Genomic DNA, 22,495 nt, shown 5'->3' on the forward strand with positions numbered 1-22,495 from the left:
GCCAGATTGGTTCGTTCCCTTTCTATGTGCCTACATCACTACAGCAGATCATGAACAAAAAAGGGAGCATCATGAGAGTTAACAGAAGAGCAGCACTTTCAATGTTTCTGTCATGCTACTGCAGTGCAGTATAGTGCAACCTCCACCAGGGGGTGCTGGTGAGGGAAGAGAGGTTGTACACACAGCGTAGCAACACTGAGCAGCAGCACAAGCACCACCAGGTGGTGAAAAAGTGGTCAGACGAGCCAAGTCAGAAACAGTCAGGAGCAGAAGTACCAGAGGTCGCAGCACTACACATGGTCAGAAACAAGCCAGGGGATCAGCAATGGTCGGAAGCAGATAAGACAAAGACAAAAGACAGAAGCATGTCCGAATGCAAGCCAAGTCAAAACAAGGGAGTCAACAAACTTGCAGGGAAACACTGAGTCAGGACAGATAGAGGGAATAAACAGACACGGGGCAAGTCAGGGATCACAGCAGGACTAATCAGGATATCCAGAGTCAGATACACACGCCGAAGGCAGAACTATAGCTGACACTGCCTGCAGGATGCAGCGGAGCTAAAGAGCAAACCTGAACCAGACTGAGGCCGAGAAAGGTTAACCCCTGAAATGACCAGACCAGGAACATGGAAAGACAGGACTCAAAACCCAGTCTGGATCATGAGAGTTTCCTTTTTTATATAAAGAGCGTTACATACCTGTAGGACAAAAGAGCCAAAAAAAAGACGCCCAACACCTTGGAGTTGTAGAAAATATAAATACATCTTAGTATCTGGAAGTTTAAGAAAGGTTTTTTGAATTATCAATTCCTCCTTGATGTCCATTGATTTTTTTTTCCTTGGCTTCTTCCTTATCTTTCTTCTGCACATATCTTTCTAATTGATTCTTGATTGCAGACTACACCAGAAACAAAATGTTATTTGTCAGGCGGAGGAGATATTTCTGCGTCTGCGGCGGACACCTGTGAATCTTCCTTCCTCGTACCTCTGCAGGTTAATGACCTCAACAGCATGCAGAGGGCACGTAGGCCAGGTAATGGGTGAGTGGCACCCGACAGTCATTTGGCTTCAGGGAAACCAGAGATAAAAGGATCCTTACTCGTCTGTCCAGTATGTGATCCAACCATTACTCAACATTGAGATCAGATCCTTATCCATCCAATCCTAGATATAAAAGGGAGTGCAGAGAAAGCAACTGCACCCAGACCCCGGTGAGACCCCTCTATGGATAAAGACCTGGCATCACAAAGGGCATGAGATAGGTAGGTTGCTCTGGTTATTAAGACTTTTGACTATTTTTTTTTTTATTAAATGGGTTTCTGGTTTTGGAGAACCCAATTTTCTGGCTGCTGTTTGTTCTAAAATAACAAAACTGTGCTTTACTCACCCTTCCCAGGTCCAGCACGAATCTCGATTGTCTGTTATTGTCTGCAGCACTGACATTATTTCGACAGCGCTGCAGCTAATCAGCGGGTCGTAGCAGCTCATGCCATCTACTGGGGCAGAGCTCAATGATTAGTGATTGGCTGCAGCGTTGTTAAAGTGATGTCAGCTCTGCAGAGTCATTGCTACTCAACAGTCACAATATTTTGAGTTTATTAGGAACTAGAAGAGACTTAACTACAGTACCTAAAATTGCTACGTATGTGTATGATCCTAAGCAAAGGGGGAACCTGAATGTCACCTTTAAGGTCAAATTATACAGTATGGACTCTATAGTGAGGGGTCTATAAATACAGTGCACCCCAATCAGGTGGGGGGTCCCATAATAAGGAATCTCGCCTCCATGCCGCCAAGACCCTCGTAACACATCTGGTGTCTATATTTTATCCTGTCCCCTTGAGATTTTCAGCCTGCGACGTAAAATCCTCCTATTATTAGTTGCCAGTAAATAAGTGTAAAATGTAATTAAAGTAACAAATAACTGTGCTACTGTATTTATTTCCTCCACCAACATCAGCAATCAGCAAAATTTGCAGTTCGCTTCAATTTGCCAGTGAGTTTAATATGCTCCTCTTCAACTCATTAGTAACATCGGCTCTGTTTGCAGTGCTTAAGCCATTAATTATTTAAATTAAACTAACGACATAAATTATTCAAATTTTATTTCCACAGCAGACACCACAGAATGCTCAATAATAGCCAGGTTACATAGCCCTCCCAATGACAGAACCGCCAAACAGTAATCCAAACCCAGGAGGGTTCACGTCTGACCTGCTAGACGGAGACATTAGCAATGATGGGGAATGCGGGGGCAGAGAGAGGTGACCTTTCCAAAAGTTAAAAGTGAAAAAGGTAACAAAAAAATGTACGCTTTGAGAAAAATGTAAAAATCAAAACAATCAATTAGAATAAATCAAAGACAACTTTAGATGTCGGGTCACTTTATATTCTCATTTATGGTAGTTTCTGGATCTTGGCCAGTAATAAAATATATGGTATATATTAGGCTTAATTTCACAAAATGGAGTAATTGGACGCCAGTGTAAAATTTTGAATGTTTTTGACTTTTTACAATTCCTCTCTCAAGTACTCAGTTTTCTCTTTCTTTGTCTAACTTTCAGATCCTTCCCTGTCACGGGCAGTAGTGGGAAAACGGGCGAGGAACCTGGGCCCCTGAACTGCCCCTCAGGCTAAGGGAGTGCCCTGACTTTCCTTAACTTGGGGGTACACTTGATGGTAGTGAGGCCCAAGTCACCGACCTGTCCCTATCTCCTATTTAGCCCTGAGCTAAACCCCCTCCCCAGGAGGTGAGACAGGGAAAAAAGTGAACTGCAACAAAAACCAAAGGAAAGATAAAACAGACACCTCGGGGTAAAATCAACTAAAAAACAAAACTTAGCTTTATCTACTGCAATGCACCATTCAGCAGAGTAAGGCTCCTGAACTCAGCTTTCAGCAGAACCACCATTGCTCCTGATAAGCTAAACCACCACTGCACCAGGTAGCTCCAGTCTTCACCACGTTTGGTATCAAAAAGGAAGTGTATCACCAACAGTGAGCTGCAGCACTTGGTGACCTTTTAAAGGAAGTTGGGAGTGGTCAACCACCTGCATAGCAAACAGACCAGACATGCAATTACACCTGCGGCCACCGGGGGTGGGGAAAAACTGATATTAACCCCCAATGGCCTGAAAGGAAAAAAGGTTTATTTAAGAGAATCCAGAATCTGACAGATCCAAAAATGGATCGTGACATTCCCTTTCCCAGTTGTCCATTGATAACAAACTTTTCCTCTCCTTTGAAACTTCTTTGATAGTCGAGGTGGGATCCACTTCTACTCCTGTAGTTACGTTCTTAGATCAGTTATCTTAAGATGATATGTTTACGTTAGGCTAAGAGTGAGCAATCTTAAGCTGACCAAACACGTTAGTCTTATGCCGAAATCGATGGATTTAGCCAACGGTCTAATGTGTATGGGGGCACCGGCTGAATGATGGTTGGGAGTGATATCGTTCGCACATCTCCAATCTTGGACTGTCAGTCGCATTGCTCTCCCTGAGATAAGACACCAGCCAATGTGTCAATCGACAGCTTTCTTACAGAGTTTACAGAAGAGCTCGGCCGAGCTTCTGTATGGGAGAGCCAGCTGAGATGGCTATCAGCCAAATGATCTTTCATCCAACAGTTATCTATTGTATATGGCTGTCCATAGACATTGGGATCCTTAAAAAAGGTCAGCTTCTTTGGCCCCATCAGCTATTGGGATCCTTAAATGAGTTGTCCTTGTAAAACAAGTCACCTCTTATTCACAGGATAGGTGATAACTTGCTGATTGTTGGCTCTCCCACTGCTGGTAGATTGGGGAATTGTTATCCCTTACCGGGAACTTATATCTCCATTACAGGTTGGACGCCTGACTTAATTCTCCAAGGAGCTAGCCAAACAAGCTGAGTACGGTAGTATCTTATTAAAGCAATGAAGTGGCGGTCAAACAAGACCACAACCGCTACATTCTACCGTACCTTCACCAATCAGTGAGTTATCACCTTTACTAAAGGAAGGCAATAACTTGTTTTAACCAGACAACCAGTTTAACATTTAACCTGTCATCTGCTATTGTAGTTACCCCTTGCATGCTAACGTTCATATCTTGGTCCTTTATTACTTAGATGAACACCAAACCAGAGCAAGATCAATCAGAGCCAAGGGCAATACGTTACCAATGTTTGAGTTTTATGACTTTTTTCATATGCCCCATCATCAGGATAAACTGTCATATTTGATCTACAAAGGTCAAAAATCCAACTTTGTAGTAAAAATGCTGCAATATTCTTTGTACCAATCAAAATAATGTGTGGAAGAAGAGCTCTTCATTTCTGCTTCAGTGGCTAAGTCCGTAAGTATGAAAATTTCTTTTGGCTTCCACCCAAACTATTACCCAAGCTTCACCTCCACAACAGATGGTCAGGCAGGTGTGAAGGTGCCAAACTTGAGAATTTCATTCTTACTGACCCTTTTATTAGCTAAATTAAATGCCACAGTGTCAGATTTTTAGCTGCGGGATCTAAGCTCCTCTAATGCATGCTAAAAAAAAATATTCAGCACATTCCGTCCATGGCTCATCGTCAATAATTTTGATTCTCATCCACTCATAGTCTGCTCTGACCTCTCGTTCTCCCATTGATTCATTTTGTGCTAACTTATACCACTGACAGGTTAAAAAAAACTAAAGAAGACGTATTAGGAAAGGTCTGTGCATGAGGAGTGTGCGAACCTTCCTGTTTGACCATCTTTCATATTCCTCAATAATTCCATCACATTCCTCACGTTCATTCCTTCGACTTCACAATTGATTAACAAATCAGATCTCCACTTGTCAGTGTTATCTTAGACGACCAGACCTGTTGTACTTCAGACATAGACTAGGTGAATCGATGGGAACAAATGACAGAGAAAAAAAATCAGATCTTTCTGTAGCAAGAAAAAAATATGTAAATGTTGATCGGTTCGGTCGTATTTTAGAGTTTGTGTTCTTCTCCTTATCAACAATGGTTGAGCGTTGAATGGGAAATGAAATGTCAGCTTTTTAATCAGAGAGGTCATCTGATTTTTCCAGTGATGTCTCCGCGACTCAGTCCACATAAAAACTTTTTCAGTGTTCCTTTTATTTACCGTACGTTGGCTTCCTCATTCCCATAGGACCCGGCCATTGAATTGCTTGTCAAGTCAACACCAGTCAAGAAGAGTTTTGTATGATGGCAGTAAAAAAAAGGTACAGGAATATCGATAGGTGCTTCTTGTAAAGACAACGACGACGACTTATATATGAAAAGGTTTCCAGCTGCTGAGATAAAGAAAAATCAGAAGATTTAAGGTTTAAATATCCGATTCTTTACAACACGACGATTATCAGACCTTTCATCTAGGCTGTATTTCTACATTGGGAGCATCTGATATAAAAAGATTTATAGGAAAAAGACTTAAGTTATTATTTTTCAGTGTAAAACTAGTTTGTTCATTTCCAGACGTGGTGCTTGTTTCCCGGCATGGTGATTTCAGACTTTGATAATATGTTGGTTACACTTTTTTATGTTTTATGTTTTTTTTGGAGATCACACAATGAAGATATAGAACTTGTCATATACATTAAAGAGAGAACATTGCTCTCAATCATTAAAGGATTTTATCGACGACAATTTTTTTTTCTTGATATAGTTCTAAAAACTAACCTACCTGCCTTTTCTGCCCATTGCCGTTCTCTGCTGGCACAAGGCTCCTGCAGGCGATCAGTGGATTCCACTGATGACACTTTGACAGAACAGCGACTTCTTCTCTGCTCTGCTCTGTTGACGGGGCGTGACTGCAGACATGCTGATTGACAGCCGGCTCCCCGCTGCCTAACTGTGAGCAATGGACAAAACAGACGGCTTACTTCTGCGCTGCGATTGGAAGAAAGGTGTACGGATGCCAATCTAAATAGAAAGTGGTTTATTCATCAACGCGTTTTGCAGCATAGCTTCTCCAACGGGACAACGGGACAACCACGTGGATCGTAATGAAGCTATACGCTTTGGAACGCGTTGACGAATAACCACATACTATTTAGATTGGCATCCGTCAATCTTCTTCCTACAGCAGCTCAGAAGTAACCCATCTGTTTATTCCATTGCTAATGCTTTAATTCCTCATAGGTTTGCAGCAGCCTCAAGCGTTTTTACCAGGCGAGCACAATCGTGCTATTTTCCTTCATATCTGTTTTCCCAGATAAGACCCTATTTGTGCTTTGTCTCCTTCTAGGCTCTGTGGGCTTGGCAGTCACATCCCATCAGCAGAGCAGCTCAGAAGAATAGCTGCTCTATTTAGAACGATCCGTGATGGCTCTGTGATGGCATCCGGTAGAACAGGCAGGTCGTTAGCAACACCTGCCTGCTAGTTTTTAAGTCCATAGTAAAAAAAAATAGTTCTGGAGAATTTTGATTAACTCATAATCATCATAACCCAAGTCTGGTCCAACACCTTGTTTTGTGCTCAAACTTCCTTCTTCGAATCTAGATCATCGAAATAGGGAATCACTTCCTGATCGCTGGGGGTCGACCACTGGGAACTCGGTCTCTGAATGGCATAATGCTATTCTATTCACTGTTGATAGGACCGCTGGAGATAGCCAAGAGTTTCACTTGATTAGTCTTCAGCACTTCCATAACAATGAAAGAATCAACAATGAGTAAGATCAACCTCTGCTTCATTCACAAGAGGCTTTCAGAGCCCCATTTCCAGGGATCGGGGAGAGTCCCAGAGGTCAGGCCTCCACCAATCGGGACGTTATCCACTATCTGATGAATAGGAAATAACTTTCTAACCTGAGAATACCCCTTTAAGTTCTCTTTATTGAGTTTCCCACAGCTACCAAAGTCACAATGACCAAAGGTGAGTCTCCCATAGACACGAGGAACAGTTGAGGAGGACTTTATCTGAACTTGACTTTGATGAAGTTCCTGAGAATCCCGAATCCTTGACCTTAAACTCACCTGTTCATCAAATATCGAAGACATACACATTTCTGAATTCCAAAGCCACACTTGCCAAAGTCACAATGATCAAAGATGAATTCTCCTGTGGCCAAGAGGACTGCTTGAGAATTTTATCTAAAAGATTGAGAAAACTTGACTTTAATGAAGTCTGTAAGAATCCAGAAAACTCAAACATTCCTGTATATTAAGTCACCAAGATACTTTCCTAACAAATGTAAATGTTCTGGGAAATAATAGCACCGTGAATTTAGGACACAAGTAACAGTGGACATGCACTTGCAAGATGGATCCTCAGAAATGTTTCCTTAGATAGGTGCCGCTCAACTTTCCTGCACTTTTTTAAGCATAAACTACCAAACATTATTTGTAGAGAATCCCGTCTCTGAGATAAGGTCCAGCCATATCTCTGGATTGTCCTCAAAAAGCTGTTATCCACCTTTTGGAGCATTTAATTTTTACTTAAGTGCATTTATTTTGTAATTTAGTTTAAAAATGTTGCACTAATTGCTCTGTATATCCTTTGTGTTGCACAGTGTTTTGCTGGCTGCAGAATGAGGTAACTGAGAATCTGCCAGTAAGCTCATTCTAACAGTCTGACAGGAGAGTTTGTATCTCTTTTATTTGTCTTTTTTTTAGGCTTCTCTCTGATGATTTATGACTGCTGACGACTTCATTATTCAATGAACAAAAGTTTTTCAACACTCAAATGGTGCAACATTTTTAATGAAATCCAATTGTAAAAATGATTTTTGCCATCGAATGATTAAGTTAAAAAGAAATGTCCTCAAAGGTGGACAACCGAAAGCTCTAATCTCAGAGACAGAAAATTAGAATCATAGAATCATAGAATCGTAGAGTTGGAAGGGACCTCCTGGGCCATCTGGTCCAACCCCCTGCTCAAAGCAGGATTCGCTAAATCATCCCAGTCAGATGTCTGTCCAGCCTCTGTTTGAAGACTTCCATTGAAGGAGAATTCACCACTTCTCGTGGCAGCTTGTTCCACTCATTGATCACTCTAAAGTTTTTTCTAATATCTAATCTGTGTCTCCTCCCATTCAGTTTCATCCCATTGCTTCTAGTCTTTCCTTGTGCAAATGAGAATAAAGATGATCCTTCTACAAAGTGACAGCCCTTTAGATATTTGTAGACAGCTATTAAGTCTCCTCTCAGTCTTCTCTTTTGCAAACTAAACATTCCCAAATCCTGCAACCTTTCCTCATAAGACAGGGTTTGCAGACCGGTCACCATTCTGGTCGCTCTTTTCTGAACTTGCTCCAGTTTGTTGATGTCTTTCTTAAAATGTGGTGCCCAAAACTGGACACAATATTCCAGATGAGGTCTGACCAAAGAGGAGTAGAGGGAAATAATGACTTCACGTGATCTAGACTGTATGCTTCTGTTAATACATCCTAGAATTGCATTTGCCTTTTTTGCTGCTGCATCACACTGTTGACTCATATTCAGTCTGTGATCTATTAGTATACCCAAGTCTTTTTCACATGTGCTGTCACTTAGCCCTATTCCTCCCATTCTGTATATGCTTTTTTCATTTTTATTGCCCAGATGTAGTACTTTGCATTTTTCCCTGTTAAAAACCATTCTGTTAGTTGCTGCCCACTTCTCCAGTTTATGTATATATTTTTGAATCCTCTCTCTCTCTTCTCTAGTATTAGCTATCCCTCCTAGCTTTGTGTCATCAGCAAATTTAATCAGTTTACCCTCAATTGAGGGTAAATTGATGTTTAGTGGTTTATGGTTACAAAAATTAAAAAAAGAAACTGCAGGAAAGTTGAGTTATAATGTAGTAATTGGTAAAATTTCCAAGCCGTTTACCCACTTATTAAAATTTGTAAAAATAAATAAAAAAAAAGTAAAAATAACTTAGGAGCAAATTATCACATAAAGATGTCAGTAGAGAGGTTAGAGTTTAGGTTTTGTGTGGACGCTGTTTATTATTCTCTTTTATGTACAGGTGACTTTTCCATGAAGGACATCCACTAGAATAATTATTTCTGCTAGGCAGCAAAGGACATGTGCTGTAAATAAGCCGCCAAAGTGGTAAAGTGATGTCCGGGTATGGACACATTGACAGGTGTATTAATAAATGGTGTCCATAGACCTCTTATATAAAGCATCGCGTCCTGCGTATTTTAAGCTTAGGGGTCATTAGTGATGAGAGATCGAGCTTTGATAAAGTCTTATCCGAGCATGCTCGTGTACTAACCGATGGTCTTCGGTGTGCTTAAAAAATATGTTCGAGTCCCCGTGGCTGCATGTCTCATGGCTGTTCGACAACCGCAACACTTGAATGGATTTGATGTTTGTTAGGCAATCTATGCATGTGTTGTGGCTGTTGAACAGCCGCGAGACATGGAGCCGCCGGGACTTGAACCTATTTTTTGAACACGTCAAAAACACTGGGTTAGCACCCAAGCATGCTCAGATAGCACCTTATACGAGCACGTTCACTCAGCACTAGTGGTCATTTAATACCAAGAAATCTTGGGTACACTGGTAGAACATAGGAAATCATCGTGAGCTGTGAAACCTTTCAGTAGATGTCGACCTACAAAGAAAAATTATTGTTTTTATATTTCAATCTAAGAGCAGTGAGGAGAATATTGTGCTAATGAGAACCATTCCAGTCCCCCAATCCTTTCATTAACACTCATGGTGAGCAAAAGCAGAACGGAAACTCTGATGGAGGAACGAAGGAGAGGCTTCCAGTCACCTGGAAGAAGAATCATCCATGGGTGAGCTAGAGTTCGGAGTGTCTCTGGAAGACCCCAATTAGTATTAGGTCATAGGGAATACTTCTGACTGAGGAGCCACACATTAACTTCAGAATCTCAGATGGTTAACATGAGGAAAGTGATCCTAAATGTACAGAAATGTCATTCATAATTACTCCTGATACCTGTGATGAACGAATTTGCTCGGATAAGATGCTTTCCAAGCATGAACTTGTGCTGAGTGTCTTCGCGCACTCTAAAAATATGTTCTCAGTCCATCTTCTACGTTAGTAATCTGTTGTCACTGAATGGGAGCGGGAGAACCGCCTCTTACCTGATGGCATCTGGTGCTCTTTTTTTGATTAGCAACCTTGAGTGAAATCATTTTTGTGGCGTGATGCTCATCAGGGCTATTCAACAGAAAAGCCACGGATGCCAGGGGCTGAGACGTGGTTCTCCAGCTCCCATTCAGCAGCCACAGAGCACTGTCGCTGCTGAGAGACTGAGACGTGTAAATTGATTTGCGCTATTGTAAATCCATTAAAATCCATAAAAATTAAAAACCGCAGACGGGTTTCAGACTACAACTTGACTCATCGCTGCACTGAGTAAAGATGTTGCTTGAAACTCGTCTGCGGTTTACAGGTGATGGATTGGATTTTAATGGATTTGCAATAAATTTCAACATTTTAAGGATCCTTTTGCTGGATATGTCATTTTTTATGCAGACATGTAGCTCTGCGTAAGAGTTATTGCATTGAAAGAGATTGGCTGCAGCAAACATATGCCTCTAAATTATTGCCCCAGCATTAATCAGAGACCATCAGGGAACCGAGCAGCATAGAAATAAGGATAACAGGTCTATTTTTTTTAACCTATTCTGAGTTTTAAAAAAAATAACCAACTGGGCAACCCCTTTTAAAAGTATTTGAAGATCAGGTTTATATTCACTGGCAAATCTCGGTAGAGAAGACTGTCTGGAATGAAATACCTGGCAAATAACAGGTATTAATAAACAAGGATCTTAATTGGGTCATGTAGAGCTAATAGATTTTCTTCTAGAAAGATACACAGGATAATTGTTCTCTCTGAAGAGGTAAATATTCTCAGCCCATTTGTCTCCATAAGTGATAGTCAGTGGAATATTCGCTTCAGAGATAATGGATAATTTATCGTTAAACACCCACACTACACATGTACAGATTTCTTGTATGCTTTACTAATTAATTATGGTAAAGGTGATATTTACAGAGTGGCCACAAAATGAATTGCAAAAAATCCTCTGTGAGTTTTGACCTCCGGGGATGAGTCTGCGCCGTTTGCTGCGTTTAATAATAAGACTGATGTGTTGAAGCTCCTAGGGGCCGAGCTCCCTCTATATCATAAAGGTTTTGCTATCATGAAGACAAATTATTATAAGCTCTATCCAAGTGTAATGAGTCAATAATATCCAGATTGTAATTTTTGGTGTTCCCCATAGACAGTTCTCATTCTCCTCACTGTTACACCCTGCTAATCACATGCAATCATAACGTATGTTTCCATGAAACATTCATAAGACTCTTCCATTGCCTAGCCCTCTCCCATACCATCCATATTTTAGCTGGTTGACTTCTCTCAAACATCTAGCGAGTTCCAAGAAACCCCAGTGTTTCAACAAAAGACTTTGGTTCCATATCTATAGTGATTAGTTTTGTTAGTATCAGTAAGAAAACATGGGTTACACTGAAGGGACACCTCATTAAGGTGCTTCAACCACTTGAAAAGTTACTTTGGAGTAGAAGTTGATTCTACAGCTTTGGTCAAGGTCCAATACTAGGTGTTATTTTCCACTAAAGTAGTGACTGTCTAACTTTTAGTCTCAGCTCCCCAGGATCTTCTCCATGTAAAGCCACTGTCTTTTTTTTTTCTGAAAGCCCGAGATCGTGCTCTCCACCGGAGTGTGCTAAAAAGTGACTAAAGGTGCCACAAAAAAGTGCACTTGGATGCTGGTCTCTTAAAACCCTCTCCAACAGGAGAAGGGTCCCCAAAGCCAATCCCCGTCCCTCCGAGCCAGAAGGCCACAGCGAGAGTCAGGGACTAAGTTGTCTCCCTCAGCCGAAGCCAAGGGAGCCTCAGTTGCGCTCCCAGCTTCTGCCCAAGCTGCCACCCAAGCTAGAGCTGGGAACCTTCAATTGTTGACTCCCCTCCCAAAAGAGGAGAGTCAGGGGTCAGGGGGAAACAGAACCTGATGGCCACACACTTCCCCATTAGACTTATTAGAAGGGAACCCATAAGGGAACCGCATCCGACAAATCCAAGTGATGGACTCAGATGAAAAATTGAACACACAAACAGTGAAAAAAAAATAAGTTAAATTGAAGGTTTCCACAACATAATATTGGCCAGACCTTCCACCGGGAATTTAAAAATTTTCCTATCCTAGCTGGAAGGCCCAGATTAAGGGTGTGTGCTTCAAAAAGTAAGAAAAGTTGAAGTGCAGTGGAAAATGCGCCAGAGCTCGTGGGTATCCCAAGCCAAGTGAGCTAAGGTACCCCAGAGTCACCACTCTGGGGGCACTTTGCACCTTTGGCTTTCAAACTTACCCAGCCTAATGGTGTCGATCTTGGGGGTCATGCTTTCCACCAGATGACTATATGAGCCACGTGGCGTACTAACAAGCGATGAACCCCAGTGTGCATTGTATCGGTCTACTAGGGTGGCCCTGGCCAAAGCCACCTTTTCGAAAGATGCCACACTTGATCTTAGCCAAAAGGCATCTTATACTTAGCTGGGTATACCATAGTCTTGATCATATCTATTGCAGGTCTTGAAGGCCAGTGTCTAACTCTTTGCTATTCTTTCCATTTTGGAGTCTTGCACTTCCAACAATGTTCCTCACGGGGCATTATATGTTTATTCTTTTAGAGTTTCTTTAAGGTTTTATAGCATACTAGATGATGGCCCGATTCTAACGCATGGGGTATTCTAGAATATGTATGAGCTCCTCCACTGTATCCCCCCACAGCCCAGGAGCTCCTCCGCTGATTGGTCGGGGCCGGCGAAGCGGGATTTCCGTTACAAACAAACAGACAGACAGACAGAATTAGATGATTATATAGTAGATATTCTTTAGAGATAAGGAAATGTTACCAAATTTTTCACTGTCCTTCCAAAATGCAAATCAAATTTTTTTGCAGACCTTCTAAAGTGTTGAATCGATTCTACCGCCAGTTCTCTAATTGTCTGTTTATCCTCTGAAGCTCTGTTCTAACTTGCATATGAGGATTTCATGAAAGTTTTATGTGTGCCCATAAAAAATGCCAGAATTTCAGTAAAACCTCAACAGATTCTAATCTCTGAACGTCACTTTCAATCTATTGATAACAGTAACCATCTCGAGGGTCAAGGTTCCATAAAAAAATGAAAGCAATGAAGCTTGTTTGAACAGTGTCATTTAAGGAATTGACAGGAGAGCCACTTTGGCTACAAAGAACCCTGGATAAGGGGTCAGAATGTAGCATTAACTGGGGGCTATTCAGAAAAATTGGAGTCTGCTTTTTATTTATTTATTTTATGGTGGTCTTCTTAAAGAGTTTGATGAGTATATAAAATATATTTACTTTAGTGAAGACTTCACAGTACCTGGGCTGAAGTTTTTAGGAAAGAGAATCCTCGATGGCAAAAACTTAAGGTTTTTGCACCGGAGTGATGCCTTTTTCAAGGTAAAAACCCTTGAGAATCTAAAATTTATGGTGCAATTAGAAAGCTTTCATAGGAATCTGGTCTGGATAAATGGGTTGTCTTCTCAAAAAACTGATGGTTTGGAGAGGTTTTACTGTACATAGCATGAATCTGCTAGTTTCTTGACATTGCCTATCCACGTTGGTTCGTAGATGGAGCTTCTGGTTGAAGGACCCTTCTTGATGACATCAGTATGGCCTATACAACATATAAACATGGTTTACATTGATGGGACAGTCCATTTAAGATGCTTCAACCACTTGAAAAGTAACTTTGAAGCAGAAGTTATCTTTCAGGTTTGGTCAAGGTCCAAAACTAGGTGTTGTTTCCCACCAAAGTAGCGTCTGTCTTACTTTTCAGCTCATCTCCCAAGGATCTTCTCCATATAATATCACTGACTTATACTTAGTCTTGATAAAGGAAGGATATTGTTTTATAATAACTGATGGAGCAAATATTTTGTTAGTGAAAAACTTACACTGGAGAATTTATGAATATTTCAGTGTAAGATCAGGAGTCCTGTTGTGTGGAAGCATCTTTTTTGTAAGTGTTACCACACTCAGGGTTCATTAGAGGTTTTCTTTGAGCTGTGGATGTCATGGGCACTTGCAATAAATGCATTGACAGGCACAGTGACAGCGTGTTAACATATCTAGAAGTTGCACAATATCTTTCCTCTTCATCTGTTTTGTTGCTATGATTTTTAGCCGGTGTGGGTCAACAAGGGACCGAGTCGTCCAATACCTCCAGGCTGCGGGATGGACATTGTATGTGTCTTAAGGTTGTGAAAAATTGTAGTGTGGAAGCTTAGTGCTTAGCAAAACAGTCAGCTGAGCCATTTGCACCTCGGTAAATGGGCTTGTTTAGTGTAGAGCTGTCAAGCAGAATTTACATTCGCAGAGTGGGAAATCGTATTTGTGAGGCGATGTGTTAAAAGTGATTCTGCTTGCTGTGCTGACTCTAAATAACATGAAGCTTTCAGAAGAGCCGGCAGCCTGACCCCAAATTTTTCGATTTACATAAGTACCTCATAGTAGCAGTTTGGTTCCTCTGTAAACCCATATGCAGCACTCTTCTTCACTGCATTGCTAGGCATTAGACTGTCAGCGGCGCACTATAAAATGCTGAAGATGCCAATTTCCAGTTGTGCAACTCACTTTCTTCATCCTATGATGGGCAAAGGGCTGTAAATAAGTCTTGTAACAGAAAAAGCAATTATTTGTTAGAACTAATGAAAATAGAACTATGGTGCCCACTGTGGACGGTCCAAGATGACCGCACGGAGATGAGGCGCTCATACCATTTAAGAATTTCGTCAAGGACTTTGTCACACTACATTATCGCAACACGCTGGCAAAACGCTTAACAGACTTAAATGCACTCGACAACCAAAGGGTGGCCAAACCATTTGACAACCACAGGGTAGCCAAACACAGGTACATACAGTATATCAAAAGCATCTCCTACTCAACAGACTGAACTGCACTTGGCAACCACAGGGTGGCCAAACCATTTGACAATCACAGGGTAGCCAAACCTTTTGACAGTCACAGTGTGGCCAAACCATTTGACAACCACTGGGTGGCCAAACCATTTGACAACCACAGGGTAGCCAAACCTTTTGACAATCACAGTGTGGCCAAACCATTTGACAACCACAGGGTGGCTGAACACGGACACATACAGTATATCAAAAACAATTAATGACAGAGTATTACAAAATCATGTTTTGCTTTTTTCTTAAAACTGCTTGTTTCTTTGAAAGCAAATTTTCTAGAAAAATTATCGTGACTCGCTGGCAAAACACTCAACAGACTGAAATGCACTTGACAAGCGCAGGGTGGACAAACCATTTGACAACCACAGGGTGGCCAAACACAGGAACATACAGTATATCAAAAACATCTCCTACTCAACAGACTGAAATGCACATGACAACCACAGGGTGGCGAAACCATTTGACAACCACAGGGTGGCCAAACCATTTGACAACTACAGTGTGGCCAAACCATTTGACAACCACAGGGTGGCCAAACCATTTGACAATCGTAGGGTGGCCAATCACAGACACATACAGTATAAAAACATTTCCTGCTAGAGTATTGCAAAATCATGTTTTGTTTTTTTCTTAAAGCTGTTTGTTTCCTTGAAAACAAATTTTCTAGAAAGATATGAAAACAAGTCATGATATTTTGATATTCGATTGGGAGCCGTTTATGGCCCATGTTCCCTTTTACTGGCTGACAGGAGTTTTTGCTATCACTTTGCGATAATGAATTGATATCGTAATGTAAGAGAGTCTTGTCTATACTCTAATTTTGTGAAAATGTCATAAAGGGGTCGTCCGGCTTTAGTGTACAAGTCTGAAGTCACTGCAGACTTTTAAACCTTTATAACGCAAGCACTGTGCACTGTGAGGATTCTCTGGTGCAATACCATGTGACTACAGGTATGAGATTTACATACTTCCGGCTACAGTCTGACTACATGTGTCCAATCTCACTCAATTCACTTGTATTTAGCAAGGCCGCGCCCATTTAGTCAGCAAATGACTGCATGTATGCAAATCACATACTTGTGGTCACGCTCCTGCCGCTCCCAGCGCCAGCACCAGAGAATACTCATAGCACACAGTGTGCGCAATGTATGGATTCAAAAGTCCACAGTCACATAAAAGTGACTGCAAGCTTGTAGCCTAAGGCCGGCCAACCCTTTTAAGCAGTCACATAGAGCATAAGCACTGCCCACTTTATCTTTACTTGTGACATTCATCTCATGAGACGTTGACTTCTCATTGCTCATTTCAAGAACTAAGCCAGCCCCTTCATACACATCTATGATGACGTGACAACATAAGAAACTCTTACCGAGTGAGGATTCTCCGGCATTGGCGCCGAGAGCTTAGGGTGCATGACCGAAAATATGTAAGTTGCATAAATTCGGTCACATGCCAACTAGATAGATGCAACCTCCCTTAATACGAATAAAGTGAGCGAAGGTGAATGAGTCTAGTTGGAATGTGGCCAGAAGTAAGTAAATCGCATACTTGGGGTCACATGACTGCCTGCTCCCGGCTCCTGCAGAACGAGCGATGTGTGAATTCCCAAGTCAGCAATCACATATACTGACTGTAGACTAGTAGCCCAAGGCTGGACAGCCCCTCTAAGGGTGTTAAACATCATTAGGAGAAGCCATAGCTATCGAATCATGGGGATCTCCCTATTGATATCCTTTCTAATAAGCTTTTCGAAGGTGTACAGTGTCTTCAATGTTTACATCAGCTTCAGTCTGATCTAGCTACTTCCCCTCCATAGAACTTCATGAGAACCAACTGTCATCTCCTATCTCAGTAATGGGAAACTATGTCTTCACTGAATATAGATTTTACCTGTGAATTGAGAATTTTGAAAATTCGTCCAGAAGGATAAAGAAGCGGCATTCTCTGATAAGATATATTACATAGTTTCTTATTTTCATGTATGCTATTGACTTACGGAGAAAAAATGAATTAAAATGATGATAAGTTAAGAATACATTATTTTCTTAATGAAGACAATGGATAAAAGACCCTCGGAGTAGTCCCTGTTATTGCACGCCGGGTGTTGCTGACTCCCAATACAGCATTCTCTTACAATGAAGTATGGCCACGGATTTTCTGTTACTATAATATCTGCCCTTGACGATGATTTGCTGCCGAACGCGAACAGCTGGTAACATCAAGCAATGCGGGGAGGCAGGCGGGAGTCTCGCAGATTGATAGCGAAAACCTAATTCTTCAATCTAACACCTTGTTCTGTCAGGAGTAAAGTGTCAAGGATTTAGCAGTCAATGCTCTGTCAAAATGTGCACTGAAATCATATCATTACTGCTCATAATTTCATCACACCACATCTCCCCGCTAACTGAAGGTCTCTTATAGGATTCCAGATATGGGACCAAATCTTATTGGAAATTTTTAGACATTATGTAAAGTCAATTTGCACCTAGAACCAATACAGACAAAATATTTTTGTTATTATTATTTATTAATTAGTCTCACTTATATTATTTTGTCTCAATACAAATTACATGGAAAAAGAAAGTTGTTAAAAGGGTTATCCTTATATTGTTGATTGCCTGTCCTTAGGATAGCCATCAATCTCACATCTCACAACTCCATAATTACTGATGCTGCCACCTATCCAGCTTCAAATGCCCACTTTGGGGCAAAATTGACACAAATCCCACCCTCTTCAACCTTTTTCTGGTTCCAAATGTGTAAAAATTATATAAAAAAAACAATTGAGACTATTGGCAGCTAAGTGACTCTTGGCGTACTAAACAATCAACTACAGCAATGACAACATCCCCTTCGTTGTTTCCCAGGCACAGCTCCATATATCTGGTACTGACTGTGCCTGGTACTGCGCTTCTGTAGAGATAAGCTACAGAACCAGGCACAGTCACTACGAAATGGACAATGTTGCTCCTTGTTAAGGGAAAACAAAGTGATAGCGGAAGAGCTGCAGACCCTTTAATCAACTGATCGATATGCAGTCTGGGCAGTTGCACGGGGGCCCTGTAGATAGGGGTTCACTGACAACTGAAAGTAGTTTTTTGCTGTCTATTAAATTGTATGTTTGGATGCAAACTAATAAAATTCACAAAGTAAAATTACAGCTGGATTGTTAGTAAGCCATAAAGGAAGGCGATCTATGATTGGATTTTAAGAGCTGAGGGCCAGTGAATATTCTGACTCCCACGGGACCTTAATTATATTGTAATATTGAAGAATTTCCACTGTTCACTCTCTAAGGCTGGTTTCACACTTACGTTTTTTTGCACTGTATTTTAGCGCTAAAAACGCATGCGCTTTTTTCCCTATATTTTGCATGGGATGTGCTTATGTGCGCTTACACATGCATTTGTATGCGTTTTTACGCGCATGCTTTTTTCTGGTGTGCGCTCGGGCGCACAAAATGCATCCTGTTGCATTTTTTGGGCGTTCGACTTGCCTCAAAAACACATGCACGCGCAATGCGTTTTTTTACAGCAAGACACCCATTGTAAGTCTATGGGTGCGCATATGTGCGCATTGGCATGCTCATGTATGCTTTTTTGCGCATGCGTTTTTTTGTTGACCATTGGTTAGACAATGGAAATTAGGGGTTTGGGTTAGAGTTAGGGTTAGTTAAGGGGGTTTAGGGTTAGGGTTTGGGTTAGGGTCAGTATGGTTTGGTTAAGGGTTAGGGTTTAGGGTTAGTTAGGGTTTAGGGTTAGGGTTTGGGTTAGGGTTAGTAGGGTTTGGTTAAGGATTAGGGTTAGGGTTAGTGTGGTTTGGTTAAGGGTTAGGGTTAGTATGGTTTGGTTAAGGGTTAGGGTATGGTTTGGTTAAGGGTTAGGGTTAGTAAAGCATGGTTTGGGTTAGTGTGAGGCCAACTAATGTTTGAAAAAATGCAAACGCGGTAAAAACACACTAAAAATGCATACAAACGCATAAAAACGCTGCATTTTTTTCATGCATGCGCATAAAAATGCTTGAAAAAAAATACAGCATTTGTATGCGCTTGTATGCGTTTTTTCCATGCTTTTTTTTGCGGGAAAAACGCGCTGCAAAAAAAAGCAAGTGTGAAAGTAGCCTAATGTTCTTAAAGAAACCCTCCTATTAACATTTTATCAGGCTAAACCTGTTTGAATGCACATGTAGTATAGAAAAGGCCTTTTAACATACTCTCCGATCGTCTTCTTCTCCAGTTTTCAGCGCCACTCCGCTCCCCTTCTGAGTCAGGTGACAACTATTCCGACTATGTGTAAGAAAGAAGTTGCTTTTACAAAGTCAGAATGAGGGTCCATAGGCTTACATTGAAAAAGAGACTTGCTGCTGGCACATGGAGCACACAGTCTGATCGGGAGAGTCGTCACACGACTCAGAAAAAGACCGGAGCAGCGCTGGAAACGGGAAAGAACACAATCATATAGTACTTCACCTAAACTACATTACATATAAAAAAGTTTAAAGGGAGGGGGCTTCTATAAAGCGGCTTTCCACATTTACACACAACTTTTCTTCATTTAAAGGGGTTGTCTCATGATCATAAGACAACATTGTACCTCTGTCAAGACCCTCCTCTATGATCCAAAAATGAAGAGCCACGTCCGGTGTACTCTTAGGGTGTGTGCACACGTTGCGGATTCTGCTGCAGAATTTTCCGGCGGATTTGTCTAAATCCTCAGGTCAAAAGACTTGCAATTTATCTGCGGATTTGCCTGTGGTTTTCCCCTGCGGTTTGACACCTGTCAAGGAGCAGGTGCCAAACCGCTGCGGAATCCGCACAAAGAATTGACATACTGTGGATTTAAAACCGCAGCAAATTCGCGCGGAAAATTCCGCACCGTGGGCACTGCGGTTTTCATTTTCCATTGCTTTTAATGGTACTGTACGCCGCAGCAGAAACTGCTGCGGATCCGCAGGACCTAATCCGCTGCGGATCCGCAGCAGAATCCGCAACGTGTGCACACACCCTTACATCATCTTTGCAGAGCATTACATGGATAGCTGTCCATCTGACCCGACTTTTACAAATCACCTGTTTTTCATTGGACATGGGAGCGGTCTTATCAGAGCGGTTATCTCTGATAGGCCATCCCCTTTATGCACCCCTAAAAATGAGCTTATCAATGGGGGAGGTTCTCATTCCAAGGAAACCAATTTTATTACAAGATGACACAGCCAGTTAGTCCTCATTACTTCTACAAATTTTGGTCTGTGATTTTACTCCCCGTGTTTGCGTGGGTTTCCTCCGGGCACTCCGGTTTCCTCCCACATTCCAAAGACATACTGATAGGGAATGTAGATTTTGAGCCCCATCGGGGACAGCGATGATAATGTGTGCAAACTGTAAAGTGCTGCGGAATATGTTAGCGCTATATAAAAATAAAGATTATTATTATCCCTGCATGTGCTGTGGCTGTCTAACATGCAACCGCTGGGACGCGAACATATTTCTCAAGCACACCGTAGACACTCGGTTAGTACCCGATCGTGCTCGAATAATGCATAATCCAAGCACGTTCGCCCATCACTACTAAACGTTTTTTTCTTAAAATATATGAACACCCTTGATATGAAAAAAATGACTCTTACATATGTTACTAATTATTTTTAGCTAATAATATTGCACTAAAATTTAGTTCACAATCTGTACTTGTTTTCAGACCCCTGATATACATTTTTCAGCGTAATCCAAGTTCAGATTTTGTGGGAATGTCTCTTCCAGTAATACAGGCTGGATGTCAGGTCTGTAAGTATCTAAGTATCCAGGGTGTTGTTTTCTTCATTAGCTTATATATCAGCTCAGCTTCTATCCTGCACATTTTGTCTTCATGTACTCTCCTTCTTATTAGAAGCTTTTTTTTCTCTGCCCTCCCTGCGACTATAGATACTTTCCCCCTTCACTCGTCGTGTTTGTGTGTAACCCCCTCCTTCTTCCTACTACTATCTCTAACACTGAGAGAAAGGAGGGGGCAGCAAAAGCATGAGCTCTGGTGGATGTGTAACATTTTTGCAGTGCACGCAAGTAGATAAAGGACTGGCGGAAGACATTTTTTATGAAATATATTTAACTTTGCATTTAGGAAGTAAAAGAACTATTAAAAAAAATCAATGACATTGCTCTGGCATTGAATAGGTTAAAACACCAGCAATTTATTGCCTTCCACTGCATAAACCTCAGGGGACTGAGCAGCTAAATCTTTGCTCAGCTACAGTACCTGCTAAACTTTCAAAGCAGCTTATGGGAAAGGGAAACATCCCAGCAGTGTTGATCTGCCAGGTGAAAACAGATGGGCTTTGAAACAGACACTCGTGTCATTGTGAGCTATCTTTACTTACCTTGCTCTCATGGATTATCTGGCTTCATTTAAAACCCTCTGCGAAAAGGTCTGACAGTGCCAGAAAATGCTGCAAGCTCCACACTGCTGCCTCCACCGCTCTCTGAGTGTCTCGGGGCTTAAAGGCACAGATCTGGTGGTGATCGGGATCTGCGGGAAACGTGGGATCCGGCGGCCGTGTGCACCGACGCGATTAGGGATAGATAAGGGTCGTATTAGCAGCAAATAGGGACACAAGGTAATGGCACTGACACTTGGGGTGCAGGATAATGACACTGACACTTGGGGTGCAGGATAATGACACTGACACTTGGGGTGCAGGATAATGACACTGACACTTGGGGTACAGGATAATGACACTGACACTTGGGGTGCAGGATAATGACACTGACACTTGGGGTACAGGATAATGACACTGACACTTGGGGTGCAGGATAATGACACTGACACTTGGGGTACAGGATAATGACACTGACACTTGGGGTGCAGGATAATGACACTGACACTTGGGGTACAGGATAATGACACTGACACTTGGGGTACAGGATAATGGCACTGACACTTGGGGTGCAGGATAATGGCACTGACACTTGGGGTGCAGGATAATGGCACTGACACTTGGGGTACAGGATAATGACACTGACACTTGGGGTGCAGGATAATGACACTGACACTTGGGGTACAGGCTAATGACACTGACACTTGGGGTACAGGATAATGGCACTGACACTTGGGGTGCAGGATAATGACACTGACACTTGGGGTGCAGGATAATGACACTGACACTTGGGGTACAGGATAATGACACTAACACTTGGGGTACAGGATAATGGCACTGACACTTGGGGTGCAGGATAATGGCACTGACACTTGGGGTGCAGGATAATGGCACTGACACTTGGGGTACAGGATAATGGCACTGACACTTGGGGTGCAGGATAATGGCACTGACACTTGGGGTACAGGATAATGACACTGACACTTGGGGTGCAGGATAATGACACTGACACTTGGGGTACAGGCTAATGACATTGACACTTAGGGTGCAGGATAATGACACTGACACTTGGGGTACAGGATAATGGCACTGACACTTGGGGTACAGGATAATGACACTGACACTTGGGGTGCAGGATAATGACACTGACACTTGGGGTACAGGATAATGACACTGACACTTGGGGTGCAGGATAATG

At 41.9% G+C, this 22,495-nt stretch overlaps 1 protein-coding gene and 1 long non-coding RNA gene across 14 annotated transcripts in view; one reads left to right on the top strand and one right to left on the bottom strand.

The window, feature by feature from the left end:
- CELF4 (CUGBP Elav-like family member 4) overlaps positions 1–22,495 on the top strand; it is a 1,497,717-nt gene that overhangs the window by 1,002,874 nt on the left and 472,348 nt on the right. The gene's annotated exons all lie outside the window — the stretch shown is intronic.
- On the bottom strand, positions 1,874–21,401 carry LOC141101011 (uncharacterized). The gene is made up of 3 exons (XR_012234847.1): positions 21,301–21,401; positions 6,973–7,089; positions 1,874–5,288 (listed from the first exon to the last, which is right to left on the bottom strand). It is a non-coding gene; the product is annotated as an uncharacterized lncRNA (long non-coding RNA).

Source organism: Dendrobates tinctorius, unplaced genomic scaffold, assembly GCF_039654945.1.
Source record: "Dendrobates tinctorius isolate UK_male_01 unplaced genomic scaffold, ASM3965494v1 ptg000113l, whole genome shotgun sequence".
In the NCBI taxonomy this organism is placed as follows: Eukaryota; Metazoa; Chordata; class Amphibia; order Anura; family Dendrobatidae; genus Dendrobates; species Dendrobates tinctorius.